Source organism: Periplaneta americana, chromosome 7, assembly GCF_040183065.1.
Source record: "Periplaneta americana isolate PAMFEO1 chromosome 7, P.americana_PAMFEO1_priV1, whole genome shotgun sequence".
Taxonomy (NCBI): Eukaryota; Metazoa; Arthropoda; class Insecta; order Blattodea; family Blattidae; genus Periplaneta; species Periplaneta americana.
The window spans coordinates 101,667,498-101,695,003 of record NC_091123.1 but is presented as its reverse complement, the minus strand read 5'-3'; positions in this window follow the sequence as shown (position 1 = coordinate 101,695,003).

Below are 27,506 nucleotides of genomic sequence, written 5' to 3'. Positions count from 1 at the left end.
ATGTAGACTGAATAAATGAAACAATATTATATTAGAAACTATTATGCCTTACAGTGATAGAGTAAAAATCTAGGAATTTATATGGATAGTTGACAGTTGGAATACTCAAATCTCACACAAATGTAAAATAATTTTTATGAAAATCACACACTAAAAAGAATTCAAATTTCCTTCCATTAGTTCTCAAGAAGAATTTAGTGCAGTCGCTCCTGATGCCTCATTTTGATTACTGTGACACTCTCTATACTGACCTTAACATGAAACTGACATTTAGACTACAGCGTGTTCATAATCCAAGTGTTCGATTTATTTGCAACGTCCGTATATCTGACCGTATCACACCTTCACTAAAAATGCTGTCCTGGGTACGTCTCAAAGAGCGAAGAACTATTCACTCTTTCACGTTACTCTTCAATGTTCTTCAAAATTGTAACCCTAGCTACTTAGCTTCTCGTTTTCAACATTTGTCCTCATATCACGAAATAGATACTCGCTCACAACACCACCTCAGACTCTCCAGTCCTAAACACAACATCCTTCTACTCTTCATCTTTCACCATCTCTGCACCCCATCTCTGGAACTCTCTGCCACAACATATCAGCGACTGTCGGATATTGTCTAGTTTCAAAAATAAACTAAAATTGCAAATGTTCAATTCAGATTCCTTTCAGTTACTTTTATAAGCCCTTTCCTCTGTGGTAGTTTTGTAAAAATAAATATATTTCTTTTCTTTGCTCTCACTTTTTTTGTTCTCGTGATCACCAGATGAATTTATTATCATAACCTTTTTTTGTGAATTTTATTTAATTTTCACTTTTCTTTTCATTTGTATTATTATTTTATTAGATTCTATTTTGTTATATTCTTCCTTACATTTTCCATATGAACTTAGTTACTTACTGGCTTTTATGGAATCCGGAGGTTCATTGCCGCCCTCACATAAGCCCGCCATAGGTCGCTATCTTCAGCAAGATCAATCCAGTCTGTATCATCATATCCCACCTCCCTCAAATCCATTTTAATATTATCTTCCCATCTACGTCTTGGCTTCCCCAAAGGTCCTTTTCCCTCCGGCCTCCCAACTAACACTCTATATGCATTTCTGAATTCATACATACGTACTACATGCCCTGTCCATCCCAAACGTCTGGATTTAATGTTCCTAATTCTGTCAGGTGAAGAATACAATGCATGCAGTTCTGTGTTGTGTAACTTTCTCCATTCTCCTGTAACTTCATCTCTCTTAGCCCCAAATATTTTCCCTAAGGACCTTATTCTCAAACACCCTTAACCTATGTTCATCTCTCAAAGTGAGAATCCAAGTTTCACAACCATAAAGAACAACCGGTAATATAACTGTTTTATAAATTTCCATATGAACTAATTGTACAAAGTGAGTTGCTTTCACTATATTCCAATGTATTTTACTTTATTTTTTCTATTATGGTATTTTCATGTTGGTTAGTGTCAATTTTATTACGCTATTATTATTATTATTATTATTATTATTGTTATTATTATTATTATTATTATTATTATTATTATTATTATTATTATTATTTGTAATATATTAGTATTCTCCTTTAACTTTTTGTTAAATTTTCACTGCTTGTATACTTTGTGACCTGATAGAGTGTAAGAGAAGACCCTATGGCCTTAACTCTGCCAGTATAAATATAGAATTATTATTATTATTATTATTATTATTATTATTACTATTATTATTATTATTATTATTATTATTATTATTATTATTATTATTATTATTATTATTATTATATTTCTATTTTCTATGTACGAGACAGCGGAATCTGTTTATTTGCAAGTCAAGTATTGCAATTTTGCTAGCTCATGATCTGATTGTAACGATATTTTATTTTGTTTCTCTGAGATATAATTAATGTTTTTAATTAAATGCAGAAGGATTCTGACACCAGAGAAGCTGAATAGGAAATAGGGTCGCATCTCACTGACCAAGGACCGCAACGATAAGAGGCAGAAGAGCGAGGAAGGTGAAACCATTATCAACAAACTTATTTGCGAAAGATAATTGTCGCAACACACCTCCTGCACCTCAACTGCGATAAATCACGTTTCACCTAGCAGTTCTGTAGTGTACACAGTTTCCGACTATGCGCGTCCCTCCCCAACTTTGGACAAATTCGCACAACCAGTAAATTCTGAAGTGATGAAAAGGGATGTTAAAGTACTGTACGCGTAGCGTAATCCGTTCCTCTGGAGTTGCACTTACTAAACTAAAATCTATTACATCTAGGTTTTCATTTTTTTAAATGTCATAGTCTGATTCGTATGAAACAAAAAATGTTTCCCTACGAGAAGTTTATTAGAGACCTGAAAAACCGCGCTTACAACCGGTTTAGATTCGACCGGTCGAAGCTACAACCGGCTAGAATGAACATCGGAACGGATACTCGGTTGTCGAGCGGTTACGCCTGATGTATTGCAGAGTAGACAGAACACCAGGCGTACTTACATGGAACTGACTTTTTCGAGTACACAACCGGAGTAACAATTGAAGGAAATTTACGTTGTCTTACTGAAAAAAAAAGTATTTGCAAGTACTCTTACAGTTCATTTGACACTATAACACTTATTTTTTCTTTATTATTCTGAACTTGCTGTAACTTTATAAGTATCGGTTGTATTTTAAACTTTTAGAGTTTTACTAATAAAAGTTGCTTATAGATATGTTAAACTAAGGTATAGTTTTACACAGAACAAGACATGCACAAGCCATGTATATTTTTCTTACCCATAAACGCTATATAGCTGGCGTTTTACTATACCAAAGTTAAACAGTATATGTCATAACTTTATCATTTGATTACGTCGTAACTCTTTTTCGTCACATATTGAGTGAATCTCGTTTGATTTGTATAACCCAATAATCGATATATAAGTTCATGTAAGATCGCGAATTCTTTAGAACACAAACCTCACAGAGAAATAAATGGTTAGGAGGAAGAAAATACGATCTCCAAACAACACCAGGTACATTTCATCATACAATAACTCTTTAATATTTTCTCATTATACAAACAGAGTAATAATATTGAAGGATATTTATTTTGTTTAATTACAAATATATGTTTGCTTCAAATAGGAATACAAATAATTTTACACTTTCATACATTAATTTTTGTATTTCCAACTTGCAGTAATTTGATTAGTAACAAAAAAATGAACAATGGACACAGTGACATCGAAGGAAATAGACGTAATGTATAATGTGAAATATCATAATGTAAACATATTCAAAAATATAATTACAATTCATTATAAAACAAAATAGGACATACAGTCCATTAGGACGTTTGTACTGTAAACTAAAAAAATATATATAGGCCTACCTCTAAAACAATAGTTGCATGCTTTGTAATTATTCTAAGCAGTTTTAAAATTATTTATTAAGAAATCAATTTAACAAGATAAACAGTAATGTTATTTTTAACAATACGATTACTTTGGCTCCTATTGGTGGTTATTCTGTGCAAAATAAGTGCAATTTAGACATTTCTAAACTACGAATAACAAAAGAATAGCAAGTCTTAGAAACAAATCATTTTGTAGAGAAAGATCTACTTCATTGAAAACAAATGTCATTCAAAAAACTATTTTATGCACACACGTGCTAATATTAATTAGTTGATGTTCACAATTATTATTAGGGCCTATTATCATAGACTACATGGTCAGAGTTGACTTTTTGTGTTTATGTATTAATAAATTTGTTTTACTAGTCTAAAGTTACGTTCGGTGGAAACACTTATTCATGGAATGGCCAATATTCGTTTCACAAGTGTTGCTAGTGAGGCTAGAGTTGTTTGGTGATCTTTCCACCAATTTAGTATGTAGAAAATGAAATAAGCATAATGTATAATGCGATATATAATAAGTAAATAAATCCAAAATAGAATTACAATTTTTCACAAAACATAAAATTAAATAACTGTATGCATTTCATTATAACTCTAAATGCATTCCTCCAAAACAATAGCTATTCATATACTGTACAGGGTAGAAGTGAAATAACCCTGCAGATTGTACGGGGTGATAAGGTTCACTTAAATGAATAGAAAAACTGTATTACGTTTTTGTGATTAAATGCACGGTTATTAGGAAATTGAGTTGGAAGTTTCAGCAGTCTGGCAACATCGCCGCTAGTTGTACACTACTTTTTCTTCTTGTAATACAGATTTAAGACGTCAACGAACTCAGGTCTGTCTCCCTAGGTCAAGCATGTCAAAGTGGGCCATAGCTAGTATTTGTCATAGCAGTGGTTCGACTTTTCTACAGTGGCCAGATGATTGACAATTCACTGTGAGTTCGATTGCTCGAAAATTAGTTGCTAGACTCTTGCCATAGTAAACATACTAAAGACGTTGGTTGTAGTATGTTTCAGAAGATATAAAGTTGTTTTTGTTTCAGTTTTACTATTGATTGAGTTTACTTTTTTTTTTTTAGTGTGTCATTATTGTAATATTATAATTCAGTTTTCTAGTGTAAGCAAAAATTACAACCTTGGTAATTTGTGGATACCGAAAGTTTTTTCTGCAATTTACGCTTCACAACGTTTGTAGTTTCACGCTGCATGCTGTTTGTTCCTCTTGACGATACGCAGCTATAATATCTGGATGGTACACTGTGATCTTCATTTTATACGCCAGAGCCGTCCACCCACAGAGAGATAGAATAAACTCGAATACTCGTTAAACCGAATACTCAGGCAGTACGCAAGCAGATATACTTCGCATACTGCCTATAACGCCAGGCGTTCAGTAGCACTCCTACGTTTCTTCTTTTACAAGCGGTTTTGCGGGACTGTATTATACACACAATTATTTATAATTTCCGTTGTGATTTTAGTCGAATTTTTTATTTCGCTTAGAATACTGCAAATGTAGTGAGTGAAGACAAGTTTCCTGAAAGGAATAAATTTCGGTCAGTAGTTATGAACCGCCTATCTTCTTAAAGCATTACCATCTTCTATTTGTAAGTCTCTCTTGTTACGTGTGAACATATTCCCGTTGAAGTAAGGTTCAAATTAAAAGGAAAGAATATCCTTTGAGTTTCATTATAAAACACTAATACATTGTCAACACTTGTCAATAATTCTAAATTACCTGCGTCGTAACAGACTATTCCAGTCTTCGCTACGTCTCATTTAGTCCTTCGACATCTAACAGGATACATTTTCCTTGCTTCTCTTCCTTTTTCCTCAATACGTTTAGTTCAGTTATTTCTCAAATTTGTTTAACCCTTGTTTCTGCAATGTAAGTTAGAACAGGTCGTACTATTGCTTTATAAAAGATATCTTCTGACTTTAGGTTACATTCTTAAATATTTCTTGTGCCATATTGTACGGCTTAATCTTCTAGATATTCTGCAGCTTCCAATTACTTGATCTTTTACTTTAATTTCTACCTCGCCATTAATATTTAATTCAACTCTATTTGAACAACAGATTCGGTAGAATGTAAAGCATTGAGCAAGCTGTGGAAAAAAAAAAAAGAATTTCGTCGATAATGATTAAAGCTATATCAGCAATACGTGAGAAGGTGGAGTTCTGTGTAAAGTATGAATGTGACAAAGTTTCGGAAAATGTGGCTATCCGTAGAGGGGTTAGACAAGGGTGCATTCTCTCACCCCTTCTTTTTAATATATTCGTAGATCATATACCAGAGATGGTCGATAAAATCGAATCTGAAGCTCCTAATTTAGACGGGATCTCCATACCTGCACTCTTATATGCAGATGATCTGATTTTTTTATCTCGAACAATAAATGGACTGCAACAGGAACTTCACTGCTTGGAGAATTATTGTAGCCAGTGGAGCATGACTGTTAACACAGACAAGACCAAGACAATTACTTTTAATAATGGATCTGTACATAGTAGGGATGAGACATGGACATACGACGGGCACATACTGGAAAATGTGAAACATTTTATATATTTAGGGATTACTTTATCAATGAACGGGAGATGGACCAAGCATGTTGACATAACAAAACGCAAGTGCGGGGTAAAGACTGCGGGGGTATTGAAATTGATCACTAAAGTGCCAGATATTCCTGCAGCAACATTGGAGCTAGTATATGGATCTGTGGTTAGGTCATCTATGTTGTATGGGCGGAAATTTGGGGTTGGGAAAATGCAGGAAAACTAAATAAGGTACAAACGGACTTCCTGAAACGAATACGTGGAATTGGCAGAAGCACAACTAACTGCGGAGTGCTAAAGGAGTTTGGGCTTCAAAACGAAGTAATGCATATGAAAGTTAGGGTGATAAATTATTGGTTAGAAATTATATTTGGAGATCAGTCGCTTCTACGGTCGATTTGCTACAAAGTTCAACAAAGAGAGGGCTGAATCACATAGGAATGGGATGGGTGGGGGAGAAAGAAGAGAATAACAGGAGGAATGTATGGCGTAATATGAAGATGCGTTTAATTGATATCGAGAGGCAAGAGATTGAGCTCCAATGTTCGGAAAAGTCCTTACTACATTTACAATCATATCTCATGCTTAACTAGGGGAGGTGTAACTACATAAATTCTTGTAACAAAGACAGCAGAGCAGGTTTAGCGTGGCTAAGATTGGGGGCATGGAAGGGTAATAAAATTGTCAACGAAGAAGGGGAGCGTCTTTGTCCGCTTTGAAAGAAAAGGATTCCTATAAGCTTATTTTATGACTGTGTATCGAATTGGAACATGTACGGAGAAAATATTTACCACCCTCGATGCTAAGTAAGAGTAGAAGTTTTCTTGCATGTCTTGACCTCATGGGGAATAGAGAATGGGAACAAAAGACTGGATTGTTCCTCTTGAAGGCGAGAAAGATTAGAGCTGCAGCTGTCGAAGTTTGCGACGCGAACTGAGGAAGGGATAATAGTCTCCACCCAACTGTACACTTTTAGGTTAGGATATATTATATAATGTGTTTTATTGTGCCATTTCCATTTTTAATATGTGTCTTCTTTTAGAGAGTATTTGGATGTAATCATAAGTGGGGGGGACCTACAAAGGAAGACTTGTTTAGGGTACAAAGCACGTACGGTCAGAAGACCCGTGCATTGGATTTTAGACAAAATTGTGATAATATAAAATTTGTATGTATAATATCTATCTATCTATCTATCTATCTATCTATCTATCTATCTATCTATCTATCTATCTATCTATCTATCTATCTATCTATCTATCTATCTATCTATCTATCTATCTATCTATCTGTCTGTCTGTCTGTCTGTCTGTCTGTCTGTCTGTCTGTCTGTCTGTCTGTCTGTCTGTCTGTCTGTCTGTCTGTCTGTCTGTCTGTCTGTCTGTCTGTCTGTCTGTCTGTCTGTCTGTCTGTCTGTCTGTCTGTCTGTCTGTCTGTCTGTCTGTCTGTCTGTCTGTCCATATCGTGCTTCTGACAGCAAAGTGAGAATTATATATTAGCCCTAATCTTTGTAAGTATCATTCCGTATACATTTCTTACACTTTCGAAATAGAGATATGCTGTAGACTTTACTTCATAAAGGACATGTTAATTTGATTTTCTGTTGCATAGTGAATTATTAATAATTGTGTTTCATTTCGTTATGGGACTGGAAGTAATATGGACGTCTGTCAGAAATATAAAGTAACATGAAAATTAATAATTAAAAATGAGTAGGAGTAACACCTGTTACAACTACCAGTATATGTTAATATAAGGAAATAGTTAAAATAATAATAATTTATTGTCGAAACATATCTTATGTTTATAGTGAGAATCACGTAACAGTAGGGGAGATGGAGGCAGGTTGGCTACACCAGATTTATTTCGGTAATTAAGGACGGATCGCAGCACCACGCAGACAATATGATCCCTGCTTTTTAAAGCACGTTCCACGGAAGCGTCAGACCTTTTGTAGCAAGCAGTAGAAGAAGAAGAAAGCCATAAAGTCGTTTTTGCAGCAAGACAAGTAAATTTTCACCATCTCGCCATTATTTTTTACAGGATACATGTGTAATATTAGGCAAACTTTAAATACATCGTTGGAAAGTACATTTAATTCCTTCCGTTGCGTGTTAATTACATTTCGATCATTCATTATTCTAATTCGTAGATTTAACCCAAATTAAATATCTACACCAGAGGCAAGTTGACACAATTGTTAGTGGGCAGATTGGCACGGTGTGTAACCTATGTAACTTACCCCGTTGTATTACTCTAAATGATTACATAATTATACAATACATAATTTACTTATTCATGCAATTTGCTATTATATAAGTTCAATTTAATTGATTGTAAATATTAAAAATATATGTTCTTGCAGTAAATGAGAAAGTGAAGACAAAAAAACTGACAGAGCAACTACTTCTCCTAATATGATGCTACGAGCTATCGGTGTTTTAAAGTTCGAAAACAAGTGCGGCCAAGGAATTTAACCACTTCCCTTATTATCCCGAGTTAACTCTGGTTGCTAACATGTGTCAAAATTTATTAACCCGAATTAACTCGTTTGAGTCCCATTGTCTACTTCATAGTGATTTTTTAAGTATGTAAGAAAATTAGTGATGTACAGTGATTCTGCAAAATTAAATGACCTCTTTACAAAAATAAAAAAAATATGACACTTTTTTTTTACAAAACTGGTAAAATAAATAGTAAGGGAAGAGGTTAATATCCTATTCCAGACTCTCACTTGGTATTGTAGATAAGCTAAGGATGAGGAGATAAGGGAAAATGGTCTACAGCGAGATGTACCAACTCTCCAGTTAAGAAAGCATTAGACGAGAGAAAAATCGAAAGAATACAAGGGGAGATTGTAGTAGTGAGGAAAGGAATCTTAAGACCAGTCCAAAGACAAAGAATAATTCAAGAAGGGAAAGTAACGAGAAGACTGAGAGAAATATTGCATGTATTGTGTTAAATCGTACTCAGAATGTGCACAAGGTGAAGGGCGGATTCAGTGCCTGGAGAGTAAATTATGGCACGTAAAAATCTTACAGATGGAAACAGAAAGTTTGTTTGCTTAAACTCCTTCTCAGATATTTTTGAATAAGACAATATGATACATAGTCATTTACAAGTTCAAAATTACTTTTTTCTACCCTGTTTTTCTACGATTCAGTTCTTCGTTTATCTCAGTGTTTCACTCCATGATTATATACTTGTGTGTGTTCATCATATTGAATCGTTTGCCTGTGTAAAGGAATAAATTACAAACTTAATAAACTCCAATATATGGAGTTTGCTTTTATTTAACATGTAGCCAATTTACCTCAAAGGCCAACCTTGTGTCAACTTGCCTCCAGGGCGAAGTAAGTTGACTCAATCTGCACGTTTCAAGATAATACAAATCGTGGTGAAATATAAATCCAAATATCTCTCCACACAGCCAAAGAACCATGTAGAACTACCGTCTTTGAGGATTTCATAAATGGCTATACAAATTACAGAAAAAAATGAAACATCAAATTTGAGCCAACCTGCCTCCCTCTTCCCTACTGTAGTTTCTAAGAGGCTAATATCGCTGTCTATTTAGTGTTGGCAACTGAGACCATATTATAATCATCAATGGTAAAATCACAATGATATGCACTTAAATAATAATAATAAAAATAATAATAATAATAAATAATAATAATAATAATAATAATAATAATCATATAGTTTTCAACAATAACAATGTCATGCTTATCTACTTATACAGAGATTTCATTTCAAAAATTCCCAGTCTAAATAACTAATTATTTAAATTGAATTCAATTTAAACAAAAAACACAGCAATTTAGATATTGAGGGAGAAGACTGAAATCAGGCTTAATTTTATTTTAAATTTCATCCTCCACCCCACAGCCACCCCCGTTTTAAAATTTCAAACGGCAGCCCTATATTTTTTATACATGAAAGAGCATTCAGTTATTTATACACCTCATTCATTTGTTTTCTCATCTTTTGTTTTCTATCGTCGCCCGGCAACCTGGATTGTTGTTATTGTTGATTAGAGCTGAAGAGAATATAGCTACAAAAACTTATCGACCATTTCATGTAATAGTTGTGTTTGCGTATTAAATTATTTTCAAATTGTGTATACCCTTCAAGAGAGAACATAAATCATTCTTATTGATAAAATTTAGGGATTTACAAAAATAAGTTGTGCTTTCATTCTACAATAAACTGATAATAATAAAAGTACAGGTTGCCAGACGACGATAGAAAACAAAAGATGCGAAAACAAATTAATAAGATGTATAAATAGTTAAATGCTCTTTCATATTTAAGTATAAAAATATAGTGTGCCATTTCAAATTTCAAAGTCGGGTGGCTGGGGGCTGGGTGTGAAATCTAAATTACAATTAATCCTGGTTTTAGACTCACCCCTCAATATATAAATAGACTTGTTTTTTGTTTAAATTTAATTTAATTGCTACTCTCATATTATGTTGGTCTTTAGTAGATTATAGGTAGTATGATCTAATATTATAATACAGTTACATTATCGATACATTGTTCTTTATGGTTATGAAACTTGGACTCTCACTTTGAGAGGGGAACATAGGTTAAGGGTGTTTGAGAACAAGGTGCTTAGGAAAATATTTGGGGCTAAGAGGGATGAAGTTACAGGAGAATGGAGAAAGTTACACAATGCAGAGCTGCACGCATTTTATCCTACACCTGACATAATTAGGAACATTAAATCCAGATGTTTGAGATGGGCAGGGCATGTAGCACGTAAGGGCGAATCCAGAAATGCATATAGAGTGTTAGTTGGGAGGCCAGAGGGGAAAAGACCTTTGGGGAGGCCGAGACGTAGATGGGAAGATAATATTAAAATGGATTTGAGGGAGATAGGATATAATGGTAGAGACTGGGTTAATATTGCTCAGGATAGGGACCAATGGCGGGCTTATGTGAGGGCGGCAATGAACCTCCGGGTTCCTTAAAAGCCAGTAAGTAAGTAATGAAATATAATCTAATATTAAAAAATTTTTTACTCACTACGTAAAATTCATTGTTTTGACAGAACAGTTTACGATTCCTGACAATTACCTAAAAATGTATTTTGTTCGATCGCGTGAAATGATTAGTACGACCTCCGAAAACTGAATACCAGTTTGAAATGTATAGTCTACTCAAAAATACTTACTCCTAAGAATGTTGCTACTCTCGTTATAATATTCCCATCTCTGTGCGCATTATTACTACTTCAGTATCTCCTTCTTTCAGTAATTATAGGCCTACATATTAAGAATAGCCCCCTGCAGCATATTCTTTCTTTGAGAAGTGATAACATGCTAGTTTCAATTTTTACATATTAATAAAAATCCAAACGTGAAAGATATTCATTAAAATGTGAAATATACACTTACTTCTGTCCACTAGTCACGTGCATGTTTCATACCTAGTAATTAATTATGGCTTTTAAGGAACCCGGATGTTCATTGCCGCCCACACATAAGCCCGCCATCATATCCCACCTTTCTCAAGTCCATTTTAATATTACTCTCCCATCTACGTCTCAGCCTTACCAAAGGTCTTTTTCCCTCCGATCTCCCAACTTACTAACAATCTATATGCATTTCTGGATTCACCCATACGATCTACATGCCCTGCCCATCTGAAACGTCCGGATTTAATGTTCCTAATTATTTCAGGTGAAGAAAACAATCCGTGCAGTTTTGCGTTGTGTAACTTTCTCCATTCTCATGTTTCATATATCTAGTTGGTCTATAAATTAGGGTCATTTTGTGAGATCTCGACACTTTTAAGAAACCTAGTTATTGCGAGCACTGTTCCTTGTGAAAAATGTTCGAACTACATGAAATCTGTGTTGATTGTATTTTTAGTCTCTGTGCAAGTGAATTTCGTGGCTTCAACTTGTGTTTTACGTTCACAGATGGCAATGAGCACAATAAATGTGAGTTACATTTTTCTTGTCGCTCGTGAAATATAATATACCATCTTTAGTTTATTGTACATTGGCTGGGCGTGCGTGATATTAGTATATGCAAAAATTAATGTATGCGTATTTTACAGATTAGTAACGGCATCAAAGTGATTAACCTCAAACAATTATCTTTCTTTCGGGTGTGCTGTCATCTTTTGAATGAAGGTACAACAGGTGATTTCGACACTGTGTTTTGGGGAGATCCCGACATGTGGCTAATTCTTCCTGATTTCGCTTTTGGTTCTTGTTAGATGACCTGGGGAACTGTCTGTATCAACATTTTTGTGTGTTTGGTACCAGGAGAGTTCGAAATGGAAGAAGTCTATTTTTCCGGAAACATTCTTCTGAATGTCAAAGTTCCGATCACGATTTAATTGCGAATTCCGTTTTTCCGAATAACTACGATTTTGGGAAGTCAATTTTCTCGAATGCTATTATTTTCAGTTCCGAATTTCATTTTTCGAAGCCGACTTTTTGTGGTATTATTTTGTGTTCCGAATAGGATTTTCAAGATATAATGACAATATTTGCGGAATACAAAATATTTATTTCAGAAAGTATAATTATAATTTTTACAGATTTCAAAATATACGTGGTACAGTCATTAAGTTCTAATACTGAGCGCATAGTGGCGTTGTGGTGCACTACAGCGCATAGGTGGCGCCATGGTATGATACCTTGTCAGTTAGTCTCTCGACCCAACAAGAGACAGTTGAGTGCATGCACTGTAAGCAGAACTACGGTCTTGTTGTGACGGTGATTTGAATGCGCACGTCGGAACCCGAGATGTCACAGTATGAGCAACGGGCAAACCTCAAGTTCTGCCAGAAATTAGGCAAAACTGCTGCCGAAACGTTTCAAATGATGCAGCAAGTTTACGGTGAGGACGCAGTGAGTCGCAGTGTTGTGTTTAGGTGGCACCGACGTTTTTTTTTTTTGCAAGGAAGAGACAGTTTGGAAGATGATGTGCGTACTGGTCGGCCACAAACAATTCGAACTGAACGCAAGATCGAAGAAGTTGCAACGTTGGTGCGTGCTAACCGCTCCCAATCGGTAGACGATATCGCAGCAACAGTAGGGGTCAGCCATGGTACTTGCTACAAAATTCTGTCTGATGACCTGAACATGTCTCGTGTTACCCAGCACAGTGTGCCACGAATCCTGTCGCAAGACCAACGTAATGATCGCATGACGATTTGTGGTGACCTCATCAGTAGTGCTGACGATGATCCGACGTTTCTCAACCGGATAATAACTGGAGACGAAACTTGGTGTTTCCTTTACGATCCGCAACTGAAACGACAATCCGCCACCTGGAAAACGCCGTTATCACCACGACAGAAAAAAACCGCGACAAGACAGGTCAAAAGGCAAGGTGATGCTTGAACTGTTTTTTGATTCAAATGGAATTGTTCACATAGAATTCAACCCAGAAGGTGCAACTGTGAACAAAACCCGCTGCAAAGAGATCCTTGGCCGTTTACGAGATTCAATTCGCCGTAAGCGACCTGAGCTATGGCGTACAAAGAATTGGCTGTTGCTACATGACAACGCCCCTGCACATCGCTCTGTCCTTGTCCAAGAGGAACTTGCAAGACAACAGGTGACAGTTCTTCCACACACTCCGTACTCACCTGATCTCGCACCATGCGATTTTTTTCTCTTTCCTCGCATGAAAGCAACCCTACGTGGGCGTAGATTTCATTCTTCCGAAGAGGTCATGACTGCCACAAGAGAAGCCATACGGGACCCTGCCAACATCTTTCAACCGTGCTTCCAGCAGCTATACCAACGTTGGCAAACGTGCATAACGGCCAACGGAGACTATTTTGAGGGAGGATGTGATTCTGTTTCAATGTACGCCGTGTTATGCGGCATCTTGTAATACATCCAGATTCTTGTGGGAGCCTACCCTCCAGGCGTCAAGTCTTAGAACTTAATGACTGTACCACGTATATTTTAGACATGTAATTGCCTAATGTCGACGTGCATTAATCCTGGTTACTTTAATCACCTGTTAAAATTGCCACTTAAACCCTGATTAAGCATTTTTATGGTGTATCGACGGCGATTAGGTTGGTAAACTACAATAATCCCTAACCGGCCATATTCGAACGGTTAAGAGAGATAACCAGCGATTAGTAGTAGTAAATAGCAGCCAGATTCGGAGCTGACGATGTCGAAGACGAAATATTGTAATTGGATTACTTGGATGGGATGACGGTGAACGTGCAGTTGTGTTAGTGAAAAGAGGGGATCCGTTTGAAGAATTACGTGATATAAAGTTTAGGGAGAGATTTCGTTTGTCCAAACCGAGTATATCATTGCTACTGGAAGAGAAAAGGGATCGCTTGGAATACCCTAAAAACAGAAACAACCCTGTTTCTCCAATGAATCGGCTGCTAACAACATTACGATTTTATGCAACTGGTGCAGTTAACATTTTAATAGGAGATTCTGCGCAGATGCACAGAACAACAGCAGCACGAATAATTCGCAATGTGAATCAAGTTATAGCATCGTTTATAAAATTTGGGATTGAAAGATTTAGAAAGTATGAAAATTTCTGTTAATTCTAAAGTACCAAGTTGAGCTAGTTACATGAAAAGTCTAAAGATTGATCTGATGATTTTACTTACACTAAATAGTAGGGCGAACCCTGGTGCTGTTCACAGACGATGCCATATTTTGGATTTCTTCCTGGACGTCGGGAAGTTACGAGCGCTACTCCATGACTGCTGTCTTGACCAATAACTAATGACCGCACTTTCGACGTTTCATGTCCTTTTATAAATTCTCGTACCGCGTCCTTTGTGACTTAACAGAGTGACGCTATTTTACCCGCGAATCTTCTAAAAAGACGGTATTGCATTCACTAAACACCACGCTTCTTATTCTTAACCATTATTTTAAATCGGCGTTTCCGGTCGTCATTTACGACAATACAGATTTAAGTAACTCTCACGACTGAATCTCTGTTTTAGATTTACCAGTAACCAATAGAAATTCATATTTCGCGACAGACGCTGCACGTTATATGTCAGCTGTTGCTAAGACTAACTTCGTGCTACGAGTAAAATGCAAGCGTACGCATTTCTACCTGGTTCAATGACTGGACTATGACTTTGATGAGTTAGCTGAACTGTGCTCTGTAATCTGTCGAAACAGGAAGCGAGCTCTCGCATTGTAAAGGCATGTTTGAATCTTTTAATAAGTACGATTTTATTACTTTAAAATAAAGTGAAAATATATTGCTTATGGTTAGACTTCGTTGAATTGCCACACGCAGCATGCAATCGGGTTGCCGATGTACGGTAGTATAGAAGAGGTGAGCGACCGCCCTGTCTCGTAGTATAAGCAGTTCATGTTAAGAGTTGTGACCGGTCCAAATAGACAGAGCAGCTATAGCTAATGTATACCTATGTAAGCACTTGTTTTTTGCATTACTGTGGTTGGAATAGTCAAAGCTTAACATCTTTTCAGTGCAGACAAGAATTCAATCAAACATACTACAATGAGAGTGTTGCTGTTCCAAACAATTACCTCTGGAATACCCTCACCCCCGCAGCCAGTCTTGACCCGTTGGAAAACATGGTTGGATACTGTTAATTATTATGCAGAATGCATATTATGGCAAAATAATAGAGGTAATTTATGCATTGGATAGCACAGACAGTTCCGCTGTTGCAGCTGTAATATCATTGCCTTCTGAACAGCTATTGGAAGATATTCTGTTCATTGATTCTAATTTTAAAATCGTGTCCAAAAGCATCACCCTGTTAGAATCGCCTAAACTACAACTCTCAGAAGCCCTTAATATAGTGTATAAAGTATCACAAATCGTTATCCAAAATAACAATTCACTAATTTCAGAAAAAGTGAAATGTAAGTTGGGAAACATTACTGCTAAAAATTCTGCCTATTCACAACTTCGTATTATAAATTATGTACTATCAGGTCACGACAAAACATCTGAAGTTGGTGTACTAAAAATAGTGACTTTCCGTTCTTCAAATATGTACGTATTACATCGTATGATGTTCAACGTACATTTTCTCAAAATAAAAACCTTAATATAGTGTATAAAGTATCACAAATCGTTATCCAAGATAACAATTCACTAATTTCAGAAAAAATAAAATGTAAGTTGGGAAACGTTACTGCTAAAAATTCTGCCTATTCACAACTTCGTATTATAAATTATGTACTATCAGGTCACGACAAAACATCTGAAGTTGGTGTACTAAAAAATAGTGACTTTCCGTTCTTCAAATATGTACGTATTACATCGTGTGATGTTCAACGTACATTTTCCCAAAATTAAAGCTGTTTAAGTGACCTTCGGAGGAGGTTACTTTCCAGTCGCTCAAATGTACGTAACTCTTCACTGAAATGCACATATTCAAGGATGATGTGAATATCTTACATTAAATTTTAAGAGTTAATATATATCACTATAAAATAATTGTGTATTTATATGTTTAGACATTTCCTACTTCAATGATCATTCATTATATTTCTTGAATGCAGGATACAGGTTTTATTGTAACCGGAGTATACTGCTCAGTGTTTATATCATAGGCATACTCCATCTGTTGCACGTCCCCTTCTCATACAGTCTATACCGCGTGTGCAGTAAACCTTGCGATTCTCGTGGCAATTCCACGAAGTCTACTTATGATCATAACAAAGTTATGATTGCTTATCATAATCCTTGGGCTCAACAATGCCCTCTTCTTTTTAAAAGACGATGCCGTAATCGGCACGTGCTTTTACTCCTAATCAAATTAATGGCAAGACATGTCGGATACTGTGAAATATGACTATCACACAAGTCTTAGTAGACTTTTTTCTGTTAGGCTTACGGGGTGTATTTCCCTCGCCAGTGGCCTACAGAATCATTCAGGCTTGCAGGATTTTAATCCATTCCAGAGGCCGTCACTCATTCTTATTGAGGTCTTGACCGTCTGTGTCTTGTAAGCTAGTGTTGTATCATTCACATTACAAATTATATTAAATCTTTACGGGGGCGAAGTGTCAAAGATTTTGACTTTCATTAGCAATAGTTCAAGATTGGTATAATTGCTGACATTGATATCATAATGGCGGTAGGGCTGCTGCTATTTAATAAATATGATATATCTATGCATTTAATGAGTACTCCATTTACGTAACGAGGCATAATGTAATATAAACTGAGTTCCTAGATATTTCAATTTATAACTTTGCGGGCTGTTTGTCATTTAACTCGATAGTATTTACGAATTATTTTTTTCATTCAAAGTGATATGCCGATCTAACGTTATGAATCTCCGATCTGTAGCGTGTTATGGCATGTGTATGGCATCATTTGAGACTTAGCACTTACATTTTACGCACAAGAATATTCATGTAATTTACAAAAATGATTAGTAAAAAAAAAATAATCTTCAATACAAATTTTCTTCATTCAAGCGAAAAGATGACTGTTGCATAACGAAGACTAGGTCCGGCGAAGCTGGGCCAGCGCAGACATCGGTTGGTGTATCTGCTTTCCTCGCAGTAGAGATGGGAGTTCTGGTTTCTTGCACTGGGCCAAGCTCCATCTCGTTCTGGCCTTCTCGTAAAGGTTCTGCTGTCTCCGGTTGTTTGCGGGTGAGCTGATATAACCGGACACCATGTCGACGTGGACATTGTCGGTACTTCTGTAGCATACAAGCAAGACACAATATAACTCCTGTTATGGTTAAAGCTATTAGCCAGGGGTTTGCACTTTCTTGTGGAAGATTCTTCAACTTTAGATTTCACACTTTTAATTTTCTCTCGTAATTTCTCTATGGTTATACCATCATTATTAAAATCTTTAATATTTGGAAGCATATTCTTTAAAGTAATGACATGTTGTTCAGAAAGATTTAGATCTGGATGAACTATTTCAGAAATTACATCAGGGACAATAGCATCGTTAGGCTCATATACTGGATACAGATTTCCAAAAACATGGGGAAACAGTTTAAACTGATCAGAATAAAAATGACAGTTTGCAGATACATTAATAATACCTGCCCTTGGATAATAAATGTAGAAGTTGACGGTCGTGTTGCGTTTGGGTTACGACATACGTAAGGTAGCTGGTACGCTGTACACTCAATAATTTTTCTGGTACGGTCTGTACCATACAAGTGACCTGTGGGGTCCAACTAGGCGTCGGTCATACAGTTTCGTTGCTTCCTTCGATTTTCCAAAAAAAAAAAAAAAAGAGTTGCTAAACAATGTGATTGCAAGGAGGCTGAAAAAATAACAACATCTGGAGGACATAACATATACATTTCACCTCTACATTGAGATAGATCATTCTCTTCCATGAGAGCATAAAATTGCCTATCACTTATGACGGCAAAGTACGGAGCTTATCCATAGCGGTTATATATTGCCTAAATTCAATAAGAGTTCTTTCAATTTCGGTTTCTCTTTTCATTACTTTATTAATTTGTTTTAATTACTGAATCACAAACTACTGTCGTGAGAAAATACATAATCTGAAACGAAATAATCTAATCAATCGGTCTGGAGTGTAAATTATATCTATGACAAGATAATTCATCACCATTCTGTGCCATGGGTTCATTAACCTCATCGTTATCTAAATTATCATCATCATAATCATCATCATCATCATCATCATCATTTGAATTCACATATTCAAGGCGAGAGGAAACATAGGAAGGAGACGTCACATCAGAATTTGTCATGGTATGGTCATTAGTTTATGCTGTTATCTTTCTCGATGCGGTCTGTAATTGATCTCTTAACTGTGCTAATGGTACGTCATCTTCCTCATCGAAATCATCACTCTGGGGAACTCGTAACTGACTAAGAGGAATATCATCTTCCATAAACCATCCGTCGTCCCTATCCGCCGGTGCTGGTTCCTCACGCGGAGTTTCGTACGGATTCGGGTCGTCTTTAATTATTTCGATAGTTTCCGCTTCACTGAAACTACTGTCTTCGTCTGCTTGCCGGAGACGAAACTTGACTTCTTTAATTTCAGACCCTGGGGGACATAATTTCAACCGGTTTAGATACACTACCTGTGTTCTACCATCTTTGAACTTAATTCTGTAGTTCACTTCATTTATTTTGCAATTCATTTTATGTAAATTTTCAGAAAAGTCGATATATATATATATATATATATATATATATATATATATATATATATTGAAAGTTTGTTGTTTCAGTCATTGACTTTACTGTTGTATATGTTTTAGGTGTTAACCTTTACATTATAAGTTACAAGACGTATAAACGTTTTCGTTGAACAGTGTCAACATCTTCAGATACGAACAATCAATTTTGCAATATCATTACTCTCTACATTCTTTATACATACAATACACGTTTAATGGCATGCGGGGATAAAATCTTTTAAAATAATATAATTATAAACCCATTAATATTCTAATATTCAAATATAGGTGCCCCCAATGTCAACATTTAAAAGTGTACATATAATGTACATTAAAAATATGTTTGCAAGTCTTCACATGTGGGCTGGATTATTAATAAGATAATATTGTGAGGCTAGAAATAAAGTTAAATATAAAATTGAGCTGACTATATATCATGTTGTATTATACATGTGAAGATTTGCAATTACAATGTTGTATTACATATATTTATTCATCTTTCCATATTTTAGTGATGCACATCTTTCCAATACATATCGTAATGTATGTTTCATGGCCTGTCGTAAATACTTATGCAGATTATTGTGATAATCCTTTTGCCAAAATATTGGGTTTTGGTTGTTTATTGTTGAGTTGGTGGTGTGCGTTTGCTTTATTGCTGTTCATTCACACTGAAAATAATTGAAACTGTGAGTTGGTAACTTAACTTTGATTAATGGATTTAATTTTAGTTATGTATAATGCATTAAATGGAACTTACGGATAACTGATCAAAGTTCAATACTCTATGTATAGTGGATTATGTAGCAAGATGTGAGTCGGGTGCCTAAAATCGCTGGAAGAAATCAAATGTTGAAATTAATGATACTAGCATTGATGAAGCAAATGGTGCAATTTGTGTCATATGAATTTGACTGAAGGTCAAGTTTCGGATTAATACTGGGATAATAGAATAATTACGAAGAAAGAAAACTGTATAAAATTGTAATGTATTGGTAACAAATTTTAAATTTTGTTGAAATAAATCGGAATTATTTACTTATATTATTTAAACGCACTAAAAATGAAATATTACCTACTTGTTGTGGATGTGCTTTCTTTAGATGTTGATCGTGCACTGACTATGTGAAGATTGTGTACCTACGTCTAACACGGTCTATGCAGGAAGTAAATAGTGCGCGTATGGGTACACTACGTCACATGCTGTATAGTGTGTTCTGTAAATTGGGTAAAATTTCATTAATTAAGGATTTATCTTTTTTATAATATTTCGAAATGTAGCATTCTTCTGCCGTGTTTATAAGTGTGTTATCTTTGTATGTTTTGATTATTGTTAGGGTGTCATTTATTGATCCAAGTTCATGTCCATTTTGAATGAGATGGGTTGCATATTTTGACTTTGTTCTATTGTCTTTGAAATCTGAAATGTGTTCTTTATATCTTGTTTCAAAATTCCGTTTTGTTTGCCCAACTAAAGTTCATTTAGTTTCTCTACAACCTGAAATGGACCAATCCATAGTTTCGACAATTTTTTCGTTACACCTTTCTTAATTGCTGGAAAGTGTAGAAATACAAAGTCTCCTACCTTGAGACAACGAAACTTTACTCTAGGATCTTTGTTATACTGCTTTGCTTGTGTGGTTTTCCTTCGGACTATTCGGTTTCTTACTACCTTGTGAGCTTTTTCTAGTTTATCTGCTAAAACTTCAACATGGTCGTCGGTTATGTCACGTCTCGAAAATTTCGGTACGATATCAATAGGAAATGGGAGCTGCATTTCACTACCGTGTAGCAAAAAATGTGGAGAATATCCCGTTATCGAGTGTGGTGTACTCTTGTATGCCAACTGGACTATTGCTAACCATTTGTCCCAATGTTTCTGATCTGCACGTATAAAATGTGATAACATGTTAGTGAACGTTTGATGACTGCGTTCCACTAAGCCATTCGACATAGGGTGATATGGGCTCGTTTGTATTTTTTGAATTTGTAGCAATTTACAAACTTCTTTAAATAATTTAGACAAAAAGTTTCTACCCTGATCTGTAAGTAACTTTTTCGGGTGCCATGTCGTGCTACTATCTTCGTTACAAATTCTCTAGCTATTGTTTCAGCAGTTTGATCAGGAATCGGGATTGCTTCGCTATACTTTGTAAAAGCCTCCATAAAAGTCAACAAATGTGTGTTACCTGAAGTTGTTTTGGGAAATGGACCAACTATGTCCATAGTTACTAGTTCAAAGGGCTTTAAACAAGTACCAAAGTTCTGTAGTGGAGCTATAGGGTGTCTACCCGTCTTTCTCTTGTTACAAGATACACATTTCGCGATATGATTTTCAATATCGGTTTTCATATTCGGCCAGTAAAATCGTTGCCTAAGCAATTCGAATGTATGTTTTTGACCTTGGTGTGCTCCAATAGGAGTATCATGTTAAGTATTCAAAATCAAATTTCTCATAGGACAAGGAACAACTAACCGTTGCTCTGAGTTCAATTGTTTTGTATCGAAACGAAACAGAATACCGTTTTCGTCTAACTTAAATCTTTCGGTGTGTGCTATCCATTCTAAGTACTTTGGTTCTGCTATCCGAAGATTTCTGAGTGATTGACTGTCTAACTGTTCTTTTTTTATAATGGAAACATTGTGCGTTCGAGATAAAGCGTCAGCGTTTTGGTGACGTTTACCGGGTTTGTATTGGACTTGGAATTGAAATGCAAGAAGTCTTAAAGTCCAACGAATTAGTCTAGAATTTGGTTCCTTTAAGCTCATTAACCAACGGAGAGCTGCGTGATCGCTCACGGCTATGAACTCATGACCATATAATAATAATAATAATAATAATAATAATAATAATAATAATAATAATAATAATTTATTTTAGCTGGCAGAGTTAAGGCCGTAAGGCCTTCTCTTCCACTCAACCAGCAAAAAGTGTATATACATATGCATGAACTTACAAAGAATTCAACAATTTGATTTAGATGAGAGTTACATGTATACAAGAGTTATTTACGAATTAAACAACAAAATACTATGAACTATTAATTAAACACTGAAATAAACTGTGTAGCAGAATTAAACTAAAATACATAGAATGTTAATATATTTCAAATGATATTAGATAATAGAAAGAGATTATTATGAGACAATTTTGAAAATGCAGCACAATCAGGATGATGTCTAAAGAAAAAAGCAACATTGTAGTCAGTAATATTTTAAATCAGTATGATTGGAGTGAAATGCTAATAAGGTTATCTTTTAAGCTGTTCTTAAAGGTGTTTGTTGTCTTGCAGCCCCTAATACTTTGTGACAAGGAATTCCATTGACGCGAGGTGGATATTGTAAAAGATGAGGAATAACAAGATGTTCTATGAAGAGGTATATTTAGCGTGCCACAGATAAGTGATCTGGTATTTACGTCGTGGTTAGAGCATAGATAAGAGAAACGAGACGAAAGGTAATTTGGTGTTGAGGTGTGCAGAATTCGAAAGAGTAAAGACAAAGAGTGTAAAGTTCTGCGTTCTTTAAGTCGGAGCCACGAGAGACTTGCGAAGGACGGTGATATGTGATCATATCGTCGGATGTTGCACACGTATCTGACGCACATATTCTGAGCTCGCTGTAACTTGACTGACAGTTCAGAACTTAGATCACTTAACAAAACGTCACAATAATCGAAGTGCGGCATTACTAGGGTTTGTACTAGGGTAAGTTTTAGTTGCTGGGGCAAGAAGTTTCTCAAGCGACTCAAAGAGTGAAAGGAGGAACAGATTTTTTTTATCGTTTCTTTAACTTGAAAATTCCAACTTAGATTATTATCAAAAAAGAAGCCAAGATTTTTTACGACAGATGAATAAGGGATTGGCGTGTTGTTAAGGGTAACAACTGAAAGATTACTGTTATTAAGGGAGTTAAATAAACGCTTATGTCTAATAATTATGGCTTGAGTCTTACTTGGATTAAGTGCGAGTCCGAAATTGGCCGCCCAAGTGGAGACAGTGGCTAGGTCACAATTTAACTTGTCAATCGATTCATTGATCGTATAGGGTCTGGAATGTATGTAAAGTTGTAGGTCTTCGGCATAGAGGTGATATCGGCAATACTGTAAGTTCTTTGATACGTCATTAATGTAGATAGAGAAAAGTAGTGGTCCTAATACGGAGCCCTGCGGCACTCCCGCCTTTGTGTATCGCCATTGGGAGAATTGATTATCAAGTGAAACACACTGTTGGCGGTCCTGTAGGTAGGAGTCCATCCAGCTCAAGGTATTGTCTGACAGGTGCAAAGCCTTCATCTTTGCAAGAAGCAAGTCGATATCAACAGAACCAAAGGCATTGCTGAAATCGAGAAGAGTTAGTGCCGTTACTTCACCCCTATCCATAGCTTCACGGATGTCCTCAGTCACCTTAAGTAGGGCTGTAGTAGTGCTGTGTCCATGCCTTAAACCCGATTGATAGTCATCGAGGAGTTTGTGTTCGTCGAGATAGTTCGTAAGTTGTCCGTGTACAATATGTTCTAATGCTTTTGAAAGAGTGGGAAGAAGTGATATCGGTCTGTATTGGTTTACTGTAGAAGGTGTGTTAGATTTTGGTAAAGGTTTTACTAATGCCATTTTCCAGAGTGAGGGGTAGGACCCAGTCATAATAGATGCATTGAATATATGGGTGACGGTCGGCAGGATCACATCTATTATTTTATACAGGAGAGTGATATTTATATTGTCTATACCTTGGGCTTTAGATTTCATACGTCGCAGCGTCTTCATTACGTCAGTCGGGTTAATGTATTTAAAGAAGAATTTATCCCATACAGGTTGGGGGTAAGATCTGAGAAATTCAAGAGTCTCATTTTTATGTAATGGTTCAGGTGGAGCAGTGACGAAATGTTCATTTAGACTATTGAGTGACAAGTTGATGTTATGTACCCGAGGCTTTGCTTTTGTTAGACCCAGGTTATTAAGGTTACGCCACAATTCTTTCGCACTGACCGAAGGTAGAATAAGGGAATGTGCATGGCGTAATTTAGCATTTCTTACTGCTTGATTACATTTATTTCTTAAAACTTTGTAAGTATTAAAATCTAATTCGTCCTTGCTCCGTCTGTATTTACGATAAGCAGTGTCTCTGTCTGTCATGAGTAATTTTATGGCATCGCACATCCAAGGCGCAGGGCGTCTACCAACTCGTCTGGTTTTCAAGGGTGCGTGTTTATCGTATAACTGAATTACTAGGTCGTTAAATTTTTCGATTTTGTCGTCAATGTCTGGTAAATTCCACACTTCAGTCCAAGGCAGGCTAAGTGCATCGTTGATTAATTCATCATGCTCAATATGCTTCAAGTCACGGTATGATGTGATGTGAGGTTTATATTTTGGACAATACAAGGAATATTCTAGAAAGATTATGTCGTGTGCTGAGATACCCGGCGCTGGTAGTTGTCCATTCGTTAATGCTAGCTGAGGATTAGTCGTGGCAATAATGTCAAGAAGTGTCTCCGATTCCTGGATGTGGTGGGTAGCTGCGGAAGGAAGGATGGATATATTGTAAGACTCAAACATGTTCTTAAGTTGAACTGTAGCGTAATTACTTGAATTTAATAAGTTTGTATTGAAATCGCCTAAAATAACAGTATGGTCATAGTGAGGCACAAGATTAAGCAAAGGTGTTTCAAGGTGACTTAAGAATCCTGATTTAGGGGGTTTGTATACAACTCCAAGGAGGCACTTTTTGTTGCTTGCACCGACTTCGATGAATAGATATTCAGGATGTTCTAAGACTTCATTCGAAGACTGGTAGACAATTTTAAACGGTAAGTCCGATCGCACATATATCGCAACACCACCTCCACGCTTACCGATTCGATCATTTCTACAGAGGGTGTCAGATAACAACGAAAATCTTTCGTAGCCCATACATGAGCTAGTAATTCCCTTCCTGTCGTGCTATAATTTCGTTCAGCTTTATTCAAAACCCTAGAGGCGTATGCTACGGGATGCTCTTCCGAACCAACCTTTTGAGATAACACTGCTCCAAGGGCAATTCCTGAGGCGTCAGTCGCTAAAATGAACGGTTGTTTAAAATCGGGATATTTCAAAATAGGTTTGCTGCACAAAGCTTTTTTCAATATGTCAAAGGATTCTTGTTGTGGTTCTAGTCATACAAATTGTTTATCTTTTCTTGTAAGTTCGGTAAGTGGTTTTACAATCTCAGCAATATCTGCTATGTGCCTGCGATAGTAACCAACTAAGACAAGAAATGAGAGGACTTCTTTAACATTTTTAGAAATCGGAAATTCTTGTACAGCTTGTAATTTCTTTGGATCTCGGCGAATGCCATTTCTACTACTACATGTCCGAGATAGTCGATTTCGTGCACGGCTAATGTACACTTCACAGGATGTGCTTTTAAGTTTGCTTCTCTTAACCTTTGTAAAACTTCTCGAAATCTTTCAGCATGCTCTTTTATGGTTGAACTGCACACGACGTCATCAATATACACAAAACAAGATACGCCATTTAGGCCGGATAGCACTCCGTCCATTACTCTCTGATATGTGCTTGGGGCTACAACCAAACCAAATGCCATTTGGTTATATTCATAAGAACCTAGTGGGGTGCTAAAGACTGTCTTTTCTTTATTTTTTTCTTCGATTTCCACTTGCCAAAAGTCGCTGTAAAGGTCGATTTTACTAAAATGCTTTGTACCAGAGAGACTTTCTAATGTTTCAACTATATTGGGAATGGGGTATGAGTCACCGTGAGTAACTGAATTTAAACCACGAAAATCAGTACAAAACCGGATTTTATCGCAACCGTCGGGAGACTTTTTTGGTACTAACACAATCGGTGCACTCCATGGACTACATGAGGGTCGAATTATGTTTTTTTCTAACATGTCTTCTATCATCTCCTTCACTACTTCTTTATACTTATGTGGCAATCTGTAAGGAATTTTCTTTATCGGATGCGCGTTCCCTGTATCGATCCTATGTTTTACTTTACTAGTGCAACCTAATTATTCTCCTTAGGGTCCTTTTATTTTAGTTGGTTATTTAACGACGCTGTATCAACTACTAGGTTATTTAGCGTCGATGAGTTTGGTGATATCGAGATGATATTTGGCGAGATGAGGCCGAGGATTCGCCATAGATTACCTTGCATTGACATTACGGTTGGGAAAAACCTCGGAAAAAACCCAACCAGGTAATCAGCCCAAGCGGGGATCGAACCCGCGCCCGAACGCAACTTCAGACCGGCAGGCAAGCGCCTTAACCGACTGAGCCATCCTTAGGGTCCTGAAATACGTCCTTGTATTCCATAAGAAAGTTTTTAATAGCTCTTCTCTCGTCATCTTCTAAGTGACTTAAATCTATGCTTTCTAGCATGTTTGCCTGAGGGGAGGACTCTAATTCATCTTTCACACGTACGGAACTGACTACATCAACAGCATTGTTCTCACTATCATATTCTCGTATCTCTTTGTCCTCGACTGAGACTACCTGAGTAGTACCCAGAAACTTATTTCGATGTACTTCTACTTGCTTTACCTGAGAAATGTATAAGTTTCACCGGAACCTTGGGAAATTGTTCACTTGGGTCGACCTGCACTAAGATACGAGAAATGCACACTCCGTTAATACCAAAATCACCGGGGTCCATTACTATGGGTACCGGAGTCGAAATACCCTTCTGAAATAGTGATGAGCTATTTCTCCACAATGTCTTCTTAAAATTACCCTACAACGTAACTTTACTTCTAGGCGGAATAGTAACTCTCTTACTATTAAATACACTTAATTCATCAGACATGTTAAACTTCTGAAGAGACTGGGTTGTCCTAGGACTTACTGGTTGTTCCCTCTGAACACGTTCTACTTGATATGGCGGACTCACGCTTAAAACAGATTGTTTGTGGGTCGTCGAACGTTTCCGGGTGTACAATCCGGATTTGAACACGCCTACCCTTTCGCAACGCGTCGATTCGTTTATCAGGTTTACCCATCTTCCATCGGTTTTCAGTCTACCAGTGAGAACATCTAGGGAAATACTATTTTCTCTCATAAAATCAAGACCGAGGATGTCTGGTACCTCCGGTCCAAACGACATTGGACACACTAAAAACTCGTGCCGCTTTCGTACACCATTGAGATCCCTCGATTTCAAGATGATGTCCCGTTACCCCTATCGCTACCATTTGCGATGACTTAACCGGTGCTGCTGCTACACCTGGTTGTACTATCGATGCTGTGGCACCTGTATCGATTAACCATTTATGTTTAATCCCGTCCACTTTCACTTCTACCATGAGAGCTTCTGTGTGAGGCAGTAGCGGCTTGCCGTAAACAAAACAGGTGAAGTGATATTCACATATACAAATGCATAAACAGTTT